Raw genomic sequence first — 17,341 nt, 5'->3', positions numbered from 1 at the left:
TTAACATTCAGTAAAATTTTTCATTTTCCATTTGGTGCAATGTAAACAAATAAAAAATTGTATTCATCTTCTTTAATAACTTTTCCTGTTTCCTTAATTTAAAATTTTACCATCATGCTCAACATTTCCGGATTTAAGACCAACAAAATAATTCTTTTCTCAAATATTAGTAAAGAAATTTTGTTATTTGACCAAAGCTTTTTTTTTTCTAAATATGACAATAAAATAGTGTCCATGAAATGTTATCACTCGTTATTCCCTTCATCACATCTCCACTTTACTAAGTTAAACATTTTTTTTTTTTTTAATTTTTCAGCGGCTCTAAGTAAGAGGAGCTCGGTTCTGACACTACATTAGAGGCATTACTTTGTTTATTTCCTCAGAGCAAATAAAATTAGAGCTATATCTAAATAATATTAATAAATATTTCTAAAAAATTCATTGAAATGTCTTTAAGAGTTCAAACATTAAATTTTTAGCATATGGCCTAGCTTCCAATGCCCTCTATAGAAAAATAAATTAATATCTGTATAGCAAGAAAATTTAAAAGGATTCCAATACCAATACAAAAATAAAAAATCTAGCGTTGGTGGCTTTTCTTTTGTATGAAATGTCGATATTGATGGAGCTTCTGCCCCCCCCAAAAAAAAGTGAAACCGTTCCTCCCCCTGCGGTTTCTAAAGATCTTCCGATGTCAAAGTTGATTTCTTGCCTTCCCCGCCAGTTTAAAGTATAATGTTCCTTTCAGGACATTAAAACCATCCCTTGCCGATAAATATATCCTTTATCCTGAACTCTGGGAGAAGGGGGGGGGGGATAGATGACATTTCTGCGGTGTTAACTGTCAACCAAAAGCGGTCAGTACGCTTCCACGAACACGAAGAAAGTTGGTAACGATTTTTTAAGAAGATGAAATAAAAAAAGAATGAAAAAAAAATACAGATATCTAGGGGAAGAAGATATAGAAAGATACGTATTATTCTTAAAGAAAAAGGGTAGGGCGATATAGATATATATAAACATATAAATGAAAGGAATGTCAACTGTTTGCTACCATCTGTTTTCACAATAAAAAAATGTTTTTTAAAAAAATAAGAAACAAGAAAGTATCTACCAAACCATGGAATGTCGCTTTCTAACGATAAACGCCAAAATAATGCTCATTTTTTTTTCTTTCTTCCTTAATTTTTTTCTTCCCCCTTTTTCTTAGTAAGGTTTGAAGAATGCGGCTAAGGCTATGAAAGAAACGATTCCGATTCCAATTCTTACCGCGGGTGTATTTCGATTTCCAATGTGTGTGCTACAGACAATATTTTTTTCATACTTTTTATCGTGTTTAGTTTTTTTTTCTAGTTCTTCTGTTTTGGAGGCTTTTTCATGATGATGATGATTGTGACAGTGCTTTGGTCGTTACGCCCGATATAACGGGGATATTTTCATTTTATTTTATTTTTCAATTTCGAATTTTGTTTCTTTTTTTTTCTCAGCATTTTTTCTCATGGGAAGAACAGATTCCCTATTCTATAAATTTCAGTTATTTTTCATTCTTACTCTCGCTTAGAATAGTTGTTTGCAAAACAAGACGGATTATCGGTAATTCGATTGTTTGTAGCGATATACAACTTTTTCTATGAAATGCATGCTACTTTAATAATAAAATAAATATAGGAGAAAGAAAAAAAAATATGAAGACATCATAAAGCAACAACAACATTTGTTTAAATAATTGAAAACACTTTTAATAGACTGAACAGCATTTCTTAAAACTAGCTTAAAATTATAGTTTTACACGAATTTACAAAGTGCTTCTTCAAAAAAAAGCGATTTTTCAAAGACAATTGAGAAAAGACTTTTAACGCAAAAAGGCACCGTAAAACAGCAGCAAAAGATAATATAAGGACAAATAATTACAAAATCAATATAATAGCATATTCGAATGGATCTATTATCAGATTTTTCTTTATATTGTGTGTGTGTGTGTGTGTGTGTGTGTGTGTGTGTGTGTGTGTGTGTGTGTGTGTGTGTGTGTGTGTGAGAGAGAGAGAGAGAGAGAGAGAGAGAGAGTTATAAAAAAAAATTTTTCATAATAAATCAGTTGAATTTTCATTTGATTTTCATTCTTAACATTAATAGAACGCAATCAATATTATTGAAACAATTTGTCTTTAGTCATTATAGAAGTAAATTAGTAAACAAGGTCTTTGGGAACTCTTTACTATGTCATGAAATCAGTCTTATTAAATGATGGAAGATTTATTTTTTCTATAGAATTTTCATATTAAATTAAAAAATAACAGATTATTTTTTTTACCATATATTACATTTTTTTTTTTTTTGTCATAGAAACTCCTTTAAACAATTATGCAAAATAAGGAATTTTTTTCTGTTATATTTTTAAAAACAAAGGCTTTGTTAACATGAAGGCATTTATTCATGACAAAAAAATACTCAAATAAGTTAGTTCGAAAAGGCTAATTATAAATTGTAATAACCTGTTGATATGCCTATTTTTATTTTCTAAGCATAAAACAGTACATATAAATAATTAGTTTCTTTTATCTATAATACATGAAAAGCGAATAATATATCAGAATAATTAGAAATCCTCCCTCTCTGAATTAAGGAAAAATAATTTTTAATTTTAAATAATAGTCATCTAATTATTAAAATATTTTCCATTTCTCTCAATATTAAAAGTATTCGAATTCGTTGCAGACTCTCAGAAAAACACAGTAACTGCGCTCACATTAGCTAATTTACAGACCCAAAATGGAAAAAGTAAATTTATTCGACCAAGATCTATTAGTTTGTTCAAATTATCTAAATTGACTGTAAGTCAAATTCTTGAATTAAAATATGTTTTGGTAAATTTGGAAAGAATGAGTTTATTAATTTCGGGAAAACGAAATATTAAAACGAGACAAAAATTATAACAAAATTTATACAACAAATTTTTATCTGGTTTCCAAATAGCACTTTTTTTACTGCGTTTATAATAAACCCATTAATTTCACTTCTAAAAATTACTTATTGTTTGTGAAAAACAGATGGCCTATAGGCAGCGCATCATGTTTATACTTTTGTACGTGAAATATAGAGAAACTATTGTAATATTTAAAAAAAATCGAACTTGGTATATTGTCATATCGCCACGTTAAAGACCTCCGACGAGTTCGAAAAACACATTTTAGGCATTACATCTATCAGTAAGCGCGATGACTCAAAAAATTCTTTCAGTTAGACGGATGGAATTTTTATATGGTCTTTAGATCGAATTTATAGATTTTTACACTTTTGAATGAAATCCATTCAGTGGAAATTTGTCTAGCTCGCTATTCATGTACTAATGGATTCGAGAACTTCAAAGACTAGGTAATAAAATTTAGTACACAGGTTTAGCATATACAGAGAAGATTTTTTTCAAATTTTGAATCGAATCTGTGGAAAGATTGACCGTCCATCGGTTTGCACTTTTGCATGCTTGTAAATACAATAACTCAAAAGCGCGATGATTTAAATCGATGAAATTCAGTTTGCAAACTTGTGACTATAACAGTATCAATTTTTTTGTTTATATTGAAAGATGCTGAAAAAGATGCTGAAAATGCATAATCACACGATGTTATAAAAAAATACTAGACTCACATACTTCGAAACCACTGTTCTGTAGTGCCATGCAAAATATTCGCAATCTTATTCAAGGTCTTCAATTTTATGTAGCAGGAGAAGAATAAGATCTTAGTTGGAGAGTATGAAGGTCTTAGTTGGAGAGTATGCAAGAATGTTTTCGGGAAACCACTCCCTCTAGTTTAGTAATTTATTATTATTATTACATGCAGTCATACACTGACATATAGGCAATTCGACATTCATTTAAGTAATCTGATACGGTCTTGTGATGTTCATCTGACCTCCTCGCAGCTCCAATCTTAATTTCGGAAATACGATTACGCACATAATTTGATACAAGATCATTAATGAGAAACGCCCACCCATTTCAATACAAAACCGAATGAAATAACCTGGTTATAGATGATCTGAAAGAACACGCTTTAAACAAATAAATAGTGATAAAAATTCAATGTATTAATCCCAACCATATCACATGTTTCAGTGAATTTTTGCATTTCTTTGTCTGATGAATTTTAGACTTACCACTTACGCAGCTCATAACTTATTACTATGCATGATAAATTTACTCTTCCCAAAATTGAAAAAAATAAAAATCGCAAAAACTTATTCACCAATTTAACGTTTCTATATAAAAAAAAATACAAATAATACTCCAACTGTATTCGTTTTCTGGTTCTGACATATTATCTAAGATGAGAATTTATTTGCCAACTACGAACGGCAAGCAGACCGGGATCTTCAGTTCCTGGGTCCAACAGGGAGGTCAAAGATAGCCTCTGGTCTATTACATGACCTCTCTTCCTCAAGTGAGGTCAAAAATCTGCAGCCCCAGGGTAAGGTTGAAAGTCCCTGGTTTCCATAGTAACGCTCTTTCACTGTGGTCAGCAACAGCAGCTACATCACTCCTGAATTTCTTTTTGGAAGTCTTCCTTATCGTTCCAGAGGATATTGCTGTTTTGTTTTTGAAGGGTAGTGAAAGAAGAGAGGCTGTCCTCTACTTCTTTCTTTCATAGAAATAAAAGACATTTCCGAAGGCGAGGAATAAATATTAAATGACAGAAGTTCTAGTTGTTGGAAAGAGTTCATTTCAAAGAATCAATTATGTCATTAGTTTTCCAAAAGCATAATGAAGTCGTAGTTAATATATTTGAATGTCATAATAATATAACGAATTAAAATTGTAAATTGTACCTATGTACTTAATTTCGATTTTTCCTAACTTTTTTCTTTATTGATCCTTGTTTAAAAAGTTATTACAATCACTTGTTAAAAGTTATTTCCAGTCATGATACCAAAGAATCGATTTGTTTGCGGAAGTATTTGAGTTATGAATTCATTTTCATTAGAAAACCAGGCCCGCTCTTGACGGGTATGCAACGAAGAGGACAAAATTTAGAGGCATGAAATTCGTTTAGTTTCTTTTAAAGTAAATGTTACATGTGGAAAAACAAATGCATCATCCATGAATTTTTTTATCCAATATAAATACAATAGATTATCATACAATTATAAATTATTATCATTATTATTAGGAAAAATCTTCTCATAAATTTCTATTTAATGAATAGTATTATATTTTAATGCACATATACATTCATCACAGATAATATGTGTTCTGTATTTTAAAAAACTCATGCAGGCAAGCGCACCATCCCCCAGGGATAAACCTGTTTAAACAAAAGTGTTTTTAAATGGCTGATTGATTATTATGACTATATGAAGATTAATTGCCAGAAATCAATAGTCATAGTAACATTATTTGTCATTAATTACTGTATGAAGATTGATTATTAATAATGAATAGTCATCGTTATATTTGTCATTAGAAGTGCTGAAATTTTTATAGTATTTTCATTATCAGAAAACTACAAGCAACAACAAAATCTGAATCGAATTCATTAAATGAAAAAAATTATATTATTATTATATCTCTACTTTCAAAGCAGGATTCCATAGAACAATTGTAGCTTTTACTATTTAACTCATAGCTTTAACTATTTAACTCATTATATCACATATAAATAAAATTGACATATTTATAATTGTTGGTTTGATTTATAAAATTCAATCCTTATGTTATTTTTATGAGATTGCTGGATACACATATATCAAAATAATAATTAAAAAAATTAAACAAACTACAAGCACTGAGAGAAATTAAAAGGGCCAATAACAAGAGTGATAATAATTTTATATCAGCTTTGATTTCGAAAGCTGAAAACTTATTTGGCGAACAAATTAAAACTTGTATTAGTCATCTTTATAAGATAAAGTTCAAATCATTATGGTGAATATAATTAGTAATAGTGCATATTTTCCTTAATCTATATACTTATAATAAAGCTCAATGTGTGTGTGTGTGTGTGTTGGCGCTCTACAGGCCAGACCGTTCGACCAACAGCTACCAAACTTGGCACGTGTATACTTTGGAGGCCGGGAATGTGCACCTCGGGGTTATTTTTTCGAATTTTTAATTAAAATTTTATTTATTTAAAAAATAAGCGAAATTTTAGCGTGTTTCTGCTATAACTTCCGAAAATATTACCGCACAAAAAAGACTTTTACATCAAGTTAAAGATCAAAAATTTATCTTTTAAATGATACCATATGTTGTCACCTTAAAATTAAATTTTTATTTTTAATTAATTTTTAAATAAATAATTTAACTATATTTTTCAACAATTTTTTTCGTACAAAATAAAAATAAAATTTAAGCTGCACGAGCACGTTTCGCATTCATGGGGAAAAAATTAGCTTTTTTCAAAGTGTTGCCATCACATCGATTACAGCTCCATTTAAAAATAAATTAAATCTTTTTGTAAATGAAATCTGCAAAAATATGATTTTCGTCACGTGTCTGTAGGAAATGAAACAAATATAAAATATTATTTTTTTCTAAAAAAATAAATTCAAGAAAATTTATTTTATGATCTTTTAAACTATCTGTATTATTAATCCAATAAATCAGTTTTATTTTAAGGCAAGTTTTGTTTAATATGAACAGGATATCCATTCAAATCAGGGCCACACTGCTAATTTGTAAACCTTTAGTAATAGACACAAATCTTCTAAAATGGTCTAAATGGAAAATGATTATATTTTATGTAACTTGATCCAATAAATACTCTAATATATAACGAATTTTTGATTTTACATAAAGCTTCTGCTGTAGAAATCAAGTTTAACAAAATGTTCTTGAAACACTAATATTTTAAATAAAGAATTAATTTCCAATCAACAAAATCAATCACTTAAACTGACTGATTTATAAAAATTTGATTATCACTATTAAAAAAAAAAAGAAAAAGGATAATTTGACATTTTCCATCGATCGTTTTAAAAAAAATACGCCAATTTGCGCGCAGGTTTCTCAAGATTAATTGGCCTAAGATTATGAAAATGTTGAGTTTTTCTAAATTTTTAACATTCAAAACTTCCTAAATCAGTCTTAGTTAATCGTGGAAAATAGAAACATTCATTCATTTATTTAAAATTTGGTGTGTCCAGAATATTTCTCAGAATATGATACCTTACTGCATAAAATTTAGACTTCATAATTTTTGAAATATATTTACAGGCCGTAACAAAATATTATTATTGATTTCATTTCAATCCTTTTGAAAGCAAAACTAAAAACTGAATTTTATGCTGAATCTGAGAAATTTTTGTTGAATTATTCTTTGAGATATTACGCAAATTATGAAAAATATTTTGTAGTTCACATAAGACTTAAATACCGAACGATTCTGTTTGCAGTACTCATATTCAATAATAATAATAATAAATAAATAACAACAAAAATGATAAATAAAATAAAACGCTTGGTTTCATTAAAAAATATCTTTACATTAATTGCAATTTCAGCATTTCCACTTTAAATTAAAGTTGAAGTTTTACCGGAAATGACAACAAATTAGCAAAATATATATAGTAAATTGAACGAAACGATCTAAACAACAGTATAAATTTGGTATGACTATCAAAATTTGAAGATTAAAAATGTTTTGTTTGAGAAGCTATTAAGAGACAGTTACATAAAATATTTAATTGAAAATTGTAGCGAGCGGTAATACTGGTGAACCGGCTGGTCGCCAAAGGCAGCTAGTAATATAATAAAACACATTTGACCTGTCCTTCTGGAAATACAAATTACTAAATTTCGAAAATATCCCTAATTCAAATTTCTAATAAAATAAAAATTTGTTAGAAGACACACCACAAACTTCCTTGCAACTAATTCGATCAATTAATTTTGTACCTTTCGTTTAAACGAAAAATGCAATTACTCACATTACCTAAAAGATATGAAAAATGTAATCAAAATCTTATTGGTTAGCTAACAGATAAAAAATAAGTCTTTCATCTTCAAAAATATTTACAATCTTATAATAACATTAAATATTGCTTAGATTAAATCTTCATCGAAACAAACGTATAAAAAAGAGAATATGAAAACCATTTTTATGATCAAACATAGATAGGGTAAAACTATAAATAATGTATCGAACTTTATTTCAAAGGAAAATTATAAACTTCCTGCCTTCAGATCCCCTCTCATAACAAAATATTACTAAAACATTCCCAAAATTGCGATCAACTTCGTGAAAACAAAATTGCACTCTTGTGTCCCGAGATATTAAACCCACGCAAGCGACTACAAAAACCAACCAGAGCGACTTATCACTCTGTTTTGATATACGAGCTATTATCACCGAAACTTCAAAAACTCTCGTTAAAAATCCACCAATCGCCTTCAACGCAACATAAAACTGACCGCATTTCGGGCGGAACAACCACTACAATTTCCAACTTTTCCCCGCTATCTCTCAACGGTGGGGAACTGTAATTTACACCTCTGTAAATTACTTCTTCGGTTTATTTTTCAATTTCTTTTTTCTTTTTTTTTAATACAAAGATAGCTTTCTATACTATCATCAGTAGACACACGTAAACCAGAAGACCCGTTGGCTTTTATCACAAGAATAAGAGCAGGGAGGGGAGCAATCTGCCCTATAAACTAAGTAGCAGTAACGGGAGGGGGGTCTGCAGACCAAAGGGAGGGTCTAGAGCTAGAGCGGCCTTTTCTGTCAGAAGAAGAGCTGACAGAGGCTGGAATCTAACTCAAGCGTAAGACTCCGATAAGGTCCCCTATAGATGAGCGAGTACCAGCAAGCAGCGGAAATTTAGTGTGATGGGCAGGCTTAGTATATCAGAATGGCAAGCAGACAGTCTATGTATGTATGCATGCATACATACAAGTGTGTGGAGACACATACAGTTCCCGCAACTGTATATTTTTATGCGGAATACTGCATACAAGTTCTAAAGTTTGGAAGAGAGTAGGCCTCCTTGGGGTAACTTTCCTTAAAAATTTTCTGCGAATGATATGGCAAAGGCTTTCTACCTTTCCCCCACCCTTCTCGTTTCGATATAAATATATGCTTTATTATTGCACTCTTCTGAGATATGACCACGGCGTTCGAATGGATATATCTCGACGCTTTTTCTTCTTTTTTTTTTTTTTTTTTTTTGCTTCCGTTTCTAGGAAAGAACTTTAGCACCCACCATGGTGAATGGAGAACTATCCTTATTTCCAGTCGCGTGGACTTTCCAAACGCAGATTTGAATAGCTCCCGATATATTCAGGCATTTATGGATAAATATATATGTATATGTAAAGGAGCACAGTCTGCTGGACTTTCGATAAGAAAACGCCGTTTTACGCGTATGGGGGTTTAACTTTTTTGGATGGGGCATAGGAAGGAAAAACTATTTTCTTTTCATAGCTCTAATACTTCATATAAATGTATATAAGCGGGCGCCTTTCTGTTTGTTTATTTATTTATTTTTTTCACCTCCCTGCGTCCAGACTCGAATAAAAAGTACCGGCCAGTTAAATACCAATCGCGCGAATATATTTTATTTTCTTCCTGGACTTTTTTTTTTCTCTGAGAATTCCGGCGTCCTATCCAAAATTTACGCGTGAAAACGGTTTTATGGGCAATCAGGAATTTCGACTTCACTGGTCATCCAGCGAATTGGAAGGGGAATAGAACAGCAAAATATATACAGGACGTTGGAATGCCAAAGCTTTTTCTTTTTCTTCATTTCACTCCCATCTTTCCGCCGGTGTTTTATTTTGTTTAGGTTTTCTATTCTGAGTTATTTTCCATTCTGAGAAAAAGAAAAAAGCAACGATGGCTGTTTTTTCAACGCTAAGAATTGTCACAAGAAGATAGCTGTTTCTTTCAGTAATATTTTTTTTCCTTTAATTTAACAGTTTTTAAGAGAGAGATTTAATTTAAAGAAAACGGCAGAATGACTCTAAATTATCATGAGCATAAAAAATAATTTCTAAACGTTAGTTTTCTTTGAAAAAAAAAAGTTAAAGATGGATAATTGCTAAAAACAGTTTGAATTTTTCCTTTGAGTACTTTAAAGCATAAAATGACCGAAGATACTTTATAATACTAAAAATCAGTCTGATTTATTATTTTTTTAACATTTGTTATTGTAGAAGCCATAATCAAATCAATTTATGTGATATCTCAGACATTCAAGCTATGCGCATTCTATGTAATTCATTTTGATTTTTTCATAATATTTTATTTTTTCTCTGTCAAAAGATGCTCAGTGTATTCCAAAATTAATCTGGCGCACTATCAATTGAACATGAAATGATAATTGATTTAATTTAAAGATATATAAAATACTTGATTTAATTTCCATTAATTCTTTGCTGCTGCATATCGGGAAAAAATTCGCTGAATTACTTTTAATTATTTGTAATAATTTTTATGGCTTTTAAATATAAGACAAAGATAAAGTGAGATTTTGAAATTCAAATTCCTATTTGTTCAATATAGAAAAATATATTTCTTTTTCAGGAAATAGAGAATGGCGATTTACAAGTTTTTTTGTAGAAAAGGTTGGACTCAACAATTTCCTAAAGAATATCTTGTCAACAATGGTCCAATACTATGCACAATTTCTCTTATTCAGATGCTTTGGATTTGGATGAATTTTATCTACATCGAAATATTGCAAGAACTTAAATGCGTCATGGATATTTGTAACATTTGCTAAGTCATGTCAATGATTAATTATTGAAATGTTGGATTTTGGCAGAATAAATGTTGCGTATTTTTTTCTATTGTGTAGTTTATTATTATTATTTAACACTTTATCTTACGAATCTATAAAACTAAAAAGTTAGAAAAATTCTATTTGTTCTCATAAGAGAAAAATTGTTACAAATGCCTTTTCAAAAATGAATATACACAATAACTCTATTTTCTTCCCGACTGGTCAAAATAGGAATTTTCTTTTTTCTTCAGAAATCAAAACCGCATACTTAAGAAAATACACATTATCCAGTCTTTACTTTTTCATAAGAAAGCGTTCTACACTTCCTGTTTAAGCCAGATCACTATATAATATATCAAATGATATGAGTAGAGCTATATTATAGAAGAATTTGAGGAAGTTGAGGGAAGAGCATTTCATCCGATTAATTTAAGGAAAGAGAAACAAGATTTAAACAAAACTAATTGATTAAAAAGAACATTTAAAATGCCACAGACACTCATGATAGATGACTAATTCATTGCTCCAAGCTTCAGCATTTTTCATATAAACCATTTTATTTTTCTTATCTTTTAAGAATACATAAAGTACATAATAAATATTTAAAAAAAAAAAAAAAAAACTTCAATTCTACATTAATATGCAGCAAAATAAATCTTTTCCTTAAAGAAACCAAAGTCTAGTCATCCCTTGGCTACATACTAAGTGGTCTTTAAATATTCAAATTCGTAACCGAAAATAATTATTTTTGCTTAACATTCCTTTAATCCCACTTTAATTAAGAAGCTTCAATGAATTTTTAGGAAAATAGAAACAACTTACATAAAACTAACTTATCAATCAAAGAACTTATAAGTGAATTTTCATTGAATCAATTGAGAATATCTAACATTTGATGTCTTCCTTATGAACTTTTATATCATGCGATGATGTATTAACTCTATAACAAACCACCTAAACGAAACCAGAGGCTTCAGGCTATTCAATATTAATATATATTAACAACAAAATAAACCTCCCCGTTAAAGAAAGAAAAGTCTCATCATCTCTGAGCCACGTACTATACATCAACTGCAACGTCCGAAATTCCGCGAGATTGAATAGAAGAGCCCAAGGAAAAGGCCGAAACTTGTGCTGAGATAGCAAGCCATCGCATTACAGTTCACCAGAGCATGATCGTGATAAGAAATTTCGGAATGAATCTGGGAGAAAGGTGGTTTGATGGCGGCGAAAGGGGTGAAAGGTACGGTGGTCATCATAGGAAAAGGAGATAACAGCTTTTATTGCGGACGTACATAGAAATATTTCAGCGCCCATGAGTACTTTCAGTGATATAGAAAGGCCAGCGGAAAGAGGATTCTAGAATTGCATGATATATCTAGGGAATTGCATTCAGCATTTAGAGTTCTACAAAGTGAATGTAAATTCAAAAAGAAAGAGCAAAAAGAAATTGAAATAAAAAGGAAATATATGTACTTATACAATTAGATATTTTATTAGTTTAAATGCCACGACTAGTATTAATTCTTGGAATATTAGTGACGTGGAAGATATTTCAAATGTTTTTAAATCGTGAGAACAACTCGTGAGCATGAAACTATGTGGACTATTTCAAGAATTTTTTTTTCTTGTCCTATAACAATAAATTATTTCAAATATTGTTTGTTTGTTTTTTAAATTTCGTCCGTATAATCGCGATTAAGCAAGTTTTAAATCGATTTTTAAGTTAAATCGATTAACAATGCTAACATATTCATTCCATTTTCCAAAATTATTTATGAGTTTATGCTGGAAAAAAAGTCTATTGCTTATATATTAATAAAGAAACATGGAAAATGAAGTCAAATAATATTTAGAGTTTCAAACAAGCTTACAACATTCATTAATTTTGATTTTCATGAATATTTTTTTTTCTTTTTCTTTGATTAAATGCAAAATGTATTGGTGTCTTAATAAAGAAAAAAATATTATCTTTTTTCTTCAAGAATTCTCTTATTTATTTACTATTAATATATCTTCTACAACTGTTGATACTAGTTCCTTCCTTTCAAATTTACTAACGTCCCCTTCTTGTCAAATTCAATCTACTAATTTTACCTCCATTTCACCTAGAATAGATTCATCTATTCTAATCCTGATTTCAGCTCAGAAAACTGTTATCAAATTTTTCCTTCTGTATTTCTTCATTTAGCATATTCGATTTCTTCTTTTTAAGTACTATATACGTAATTCTAATGTAAGTTAAAAATTCAGCACATTTTACGTGTATTACAATATATGACTAATTGTTTGATAATATTGAAACATATATATAATTTACAGGTAAATAAAGTTTAAAATATGTTATAAATAATTTAATGGAATACAGAAAAGGGTTTATTTTCCTCCATTTCGGTTATTATGTCCAAAGACACTCAACATATACTAAAAATTTGTTTTATTAATTAAGCCATTTTAGTGAATGATAAATAATATTTAAAATGTGTAGATGAATTTGTATTATAAGAAAATAATATAGACCAAAATTGAGTATGAAATAAAAGCAATTTTTATCATAAATGTATTAAACGATGGTGCTTTATAGAATTCTTAGGCAACGGATGAAATATGAAATATTTTTATATATGTTATATAATTTTCCAGGACATAATACTTAATATTTAAATGTTCCGTTGTATTTAGAAAGAATAAGATGATAAGAACAACATTATAAGTTTTTTTTATTTAAAAGACTTAGCTTTATTCAGGAATATAGAGATTATTTAAAAAATAATAAAAGAATGCCATTAAAAATATTTTATTCAAAATACTCTTTAAAAACTTGATATTCGAAACAAATGATGTTCTCAGACTTTGCCAATGTGCATTATATAAATTTCTTAGAGAAATGTATTGTATCATTATAAAGAAAAATTTATCGATGCCTATGTTCAAAAAGACAATGACTTGATAGGTTTTTTTTTTTTTTTATTTCTCAGAATTAAAAGTTTTAAATTGTTGTGTAAAGGTTTTTTTTTTTTTTTTTTTTTTTTTTTTGTCTTTATTCAATATTTTATACCAGGAATAGCTTTTTTTTTCGCTAATAATTCATACATATTTATGTAATTCTAAAATACATATTACATTTTTCAAGCGATGCACAGTCTTTTTTAAATCGTTTTACTTATATTCAAGTAAGAATTTTCAAACAGTTTTCTTCTCTATGTGAAATTCTTAGCGATTAAAAGTTATATATCAGCTCATTTCCAGACAAAGATGATTTCAGCAATATCAACTATATGTTTACAAAATGTAAACTTTCCTTAAAAATTATCTAACAATTTAAAAATTGTTTACTTTATGAAAGACTTTCAGCCTATTCTGAGGCTTTACTGCATAACTTTTACAATGATATTGATTGAAAAGACCAAAGATGTCCTGTGCTGCCATCTAGTGAAAGCACAAATATTGCTCCAATCTTTCTCAAAATGAGAATAAATTTTATGTCATTTGTTTTGACACGTTTTATTCGAATATTAAAATCTGCAAACGATAAAAATAACGAAAATACCATGATCTATATGATTCTTTTGTTTTTATAGATCAATGTTCTGGGTAATATTTTCTCATCAAAATGATGTAATATGCTGCGATTGAGAAAATGTACTTCATATTAACAAGAAGAGAAAGTCAATGTAATAAAGTAATGCATTACATATAATTTAAAAAACAGAATCACAAAACATTGATATTAATATTGAGGAGAAGGATATTGATTAAATAATGCTACAGAAAAATCTCTACTGGAGATAGGCATTCGTTAATACTTGGTTATATTTTATTTTAAATGTATCACTGCAATATTTAAGTATGATCCAATTTGTAATTTAATAATTTGCATCAACATAAATATGTGTTCTTTATTTAAATAGCAAAGTGTTAAACAAACAAGAATGCATAATTTTCTTTTCTTCCAATATATCATTGATCGCAAGTGCGGAAGTAATCTACGAACAGTTATTAAAGCAATAAGTACTAGAAAGTCAAAAATATATGAGCATATATATTACACTATTCATATAATTAGATCTTCTATAAGATTTCATGTACATTTTTTGTTAATTTTTTTTTCTTTGTTACAAATAACTCCGTTTGATATCCAAAATAAAAATAATTAATTAATTAAAAAATAAAAATAATTAATTAATTAAAAAATAAAAATAATTAATTAATTAAAAAATAAAAATAATTAATTAATTAAAAAATAAAAATAATTAATTAATTACAAAATAAAAATGATTAAAATTTAATGTTAACAAACATTGAAATTGTTATAATTTAGTATATTTTATGATTATTTAATTGCAACAATTTTTAATTTCTGTTACCTAAGAGCGAATACAACAAAAAAAGATTAAAAGAATTTTCTTTTCTATTTATATAGAATATAAGATTCTTTTTCATAAAAGTACATTTTTAATTGAAATAGCTCTTACTACAATCGAGTTCTATTGGAAAAAGATGAAATATATGAGATTGCCTTCATAGATTTGTTTCAGCCAGTATCCCCCCCCCAAAAAAAAGCAACTCGATATTTTAAGAACAGAAACAAAGAGAACAGATCTAACAAATTGGTAAAATCACAAATAGTTGCTTTAGATCTAATACGGAATATTCTTTCAAAAATATAGCTTTGTATATCGTTTTAAGTATATTCTATAAGCCTGATTTTTCTTTATTCTGCATTATTCTGTTTCTATATTATATCGGTTTATAAATATCCAAGAAAGTGATTCTTTTTCGATCTAATATACCAAAATAATGAAGTTAAACCAACATAAATGGTACAGCTAATACATTTCCCCGCCGTACAAAATCTTTTGGCTTAGAGAAGATCATAAGAAATCCAAAAATATTATAGATGATTGCTCTGTTTTATGATTGACAAAAATGACGAGAGGCACACATGAACATACATATATAACAAAGAAGATTTTATATGCCTTGAAAATGCTTTATCAGCCGTTTAAAATTTAAATATTTGTTTTAATTCTTAAAAAAAATTAGAATGTTTCCAGTTTTCATCATTATTATTTCTAGCCGCTTTTGGTGATAAATTAGTTCACCAGAATATATGATTTGTAAAAATTTTAAATAAATATGTACTACACCTTGATATTAATAGTTTCCTCTATAAATTACTTTAAAATTCAAAATTTGGACAAATATATTATATGATTTTAAAAGACCTACACCATTGTATTTATTACTCTCTGCATTTCATTGATTTTCTATATATATCCGTATAAATACAATTATATTAGAGTAACAGGATTCAATTATATTAAATTAGAAATAAATTATATTGAAATAGCAGAAAATTATAGAAAGAGTTTCGATGTCTAAAGATGGGCCCAGTTTAAAGAATTTTTCATTATTGTTTGATTCTGAAGCTATGCCTTAATTGAAAGTACAATAAAATTTAATAAAAGCATGCCTTATTCTGGAACTTATGCATATGGAAAAATTAAGCCTGCTTTTCGTATCTTAATCATCAACAATGGGGGAAAAAGCAAGATGAAATATTAATAGCAGCAAAAACAAACGATTTGAGTTTCATTATAACAATGATGTATATTTTGTGAAATACACTTAAGATAATTTTTAAAAAGTCATTAAAAATGGGGAAAAATATATGCTATAAAAATTACTATTGCTGAACGGTTTTTTTTTTTATTTTAAGATGAGGTAATAATCATTTTTGTGTTTTAATTTCGGAAGTTATCACGGAAAAACGCTAGATTTCAAAACAATTTTAAGCTTATTTATGTCAAGTATGACAGTTTTATATCAAAATATCTTGCTTGTAGGACCAACACACACATTTATCTTCATTATTAGTAGAGATAGAGAATTAACTCATTATTAGTCTATCCCTTACAATTTCACTTAACTTGCCCCTCTTCATTTTTTCTCGAGTGTATTTTTACTTCATTTTTCTCGAGTGTTACCGCATTATTGAATTGCATTGAACAGAAGTCTTCAAATATGATATTAGAACAAAAATTCAAAAGAAGGCTTTTGGCTTTTCTGGTAGATATAAGAATAAGAAAGGTCTGCTATTAAAAAAAAAATTAAGTACCAAACTGCCCATTGAAAGTATATACTTCGAAAGAAGTTTGTGATTTAGGAAAAAAAAAATCTTTATGCTTTTGTTCGTAACTTCGCGGCTACGAAATTATTTTCACTTGTTAAATACGAAATTATTTTCACTTGTAAACCTTCATTATTATATTTGCAGGGACATGAAGTGATGTTAACGTTAAAATGAAAGGCTACGCTCTACTTATACTAATAAATACACATGATACTAATAGTTTTTTTTCCGCATGTCTAAATAGCATTTTTAGATTAATATATCCTTTCAGCTGATCCGACATAAGCAATAACTTAAATTTATACAGGGAAATATTTATATCCCTTAAGAGGCAGCCGCCAACATATATTTTTTCCAGTGATATAAAAGTAGTAGAATACCTAGTATTATCAGTTCTTTTGATGGATTGGTCAAGTAATTTATATGAATCCATTCCTTGATAAATTATGCAACGATATAGCAATTACATTAACACTTCATTAATAA

General features: G+C 28.4%; 1 protein-coding gene across 4 annotated transcripts in view; it reads right to left on the bottom strand.

The window, feature by feature from the left end:
* Positions 1–17,341, bottom strand: part of LOC129965792 (paired box protein Pax-6-like) — a 129,814-nt gene that overhangs the window by 7,890 nt on the left and 104,583 nt on the right. The window lies entirely within an intron of this gene.

Source organism: Argiope bruennichi, chromosome 4 (assembly GCF_947563725.1).
Source record: "Argiope bruennichi chromosome 4, qqArgBrue1.1, whole genome shotgun sequence".
In the NCBI taxonomy this organism is placed as follows: Eukaryota; Metazoa; Arthropoda; class Arachnida; order Araneae; family Araneidae; genus Argiope; species Argiope bruennichi.
Note: the sequence above shows the minus strand (reverse complement) of the source record. Positions and strands in the feature narration are given on the sequence as shown.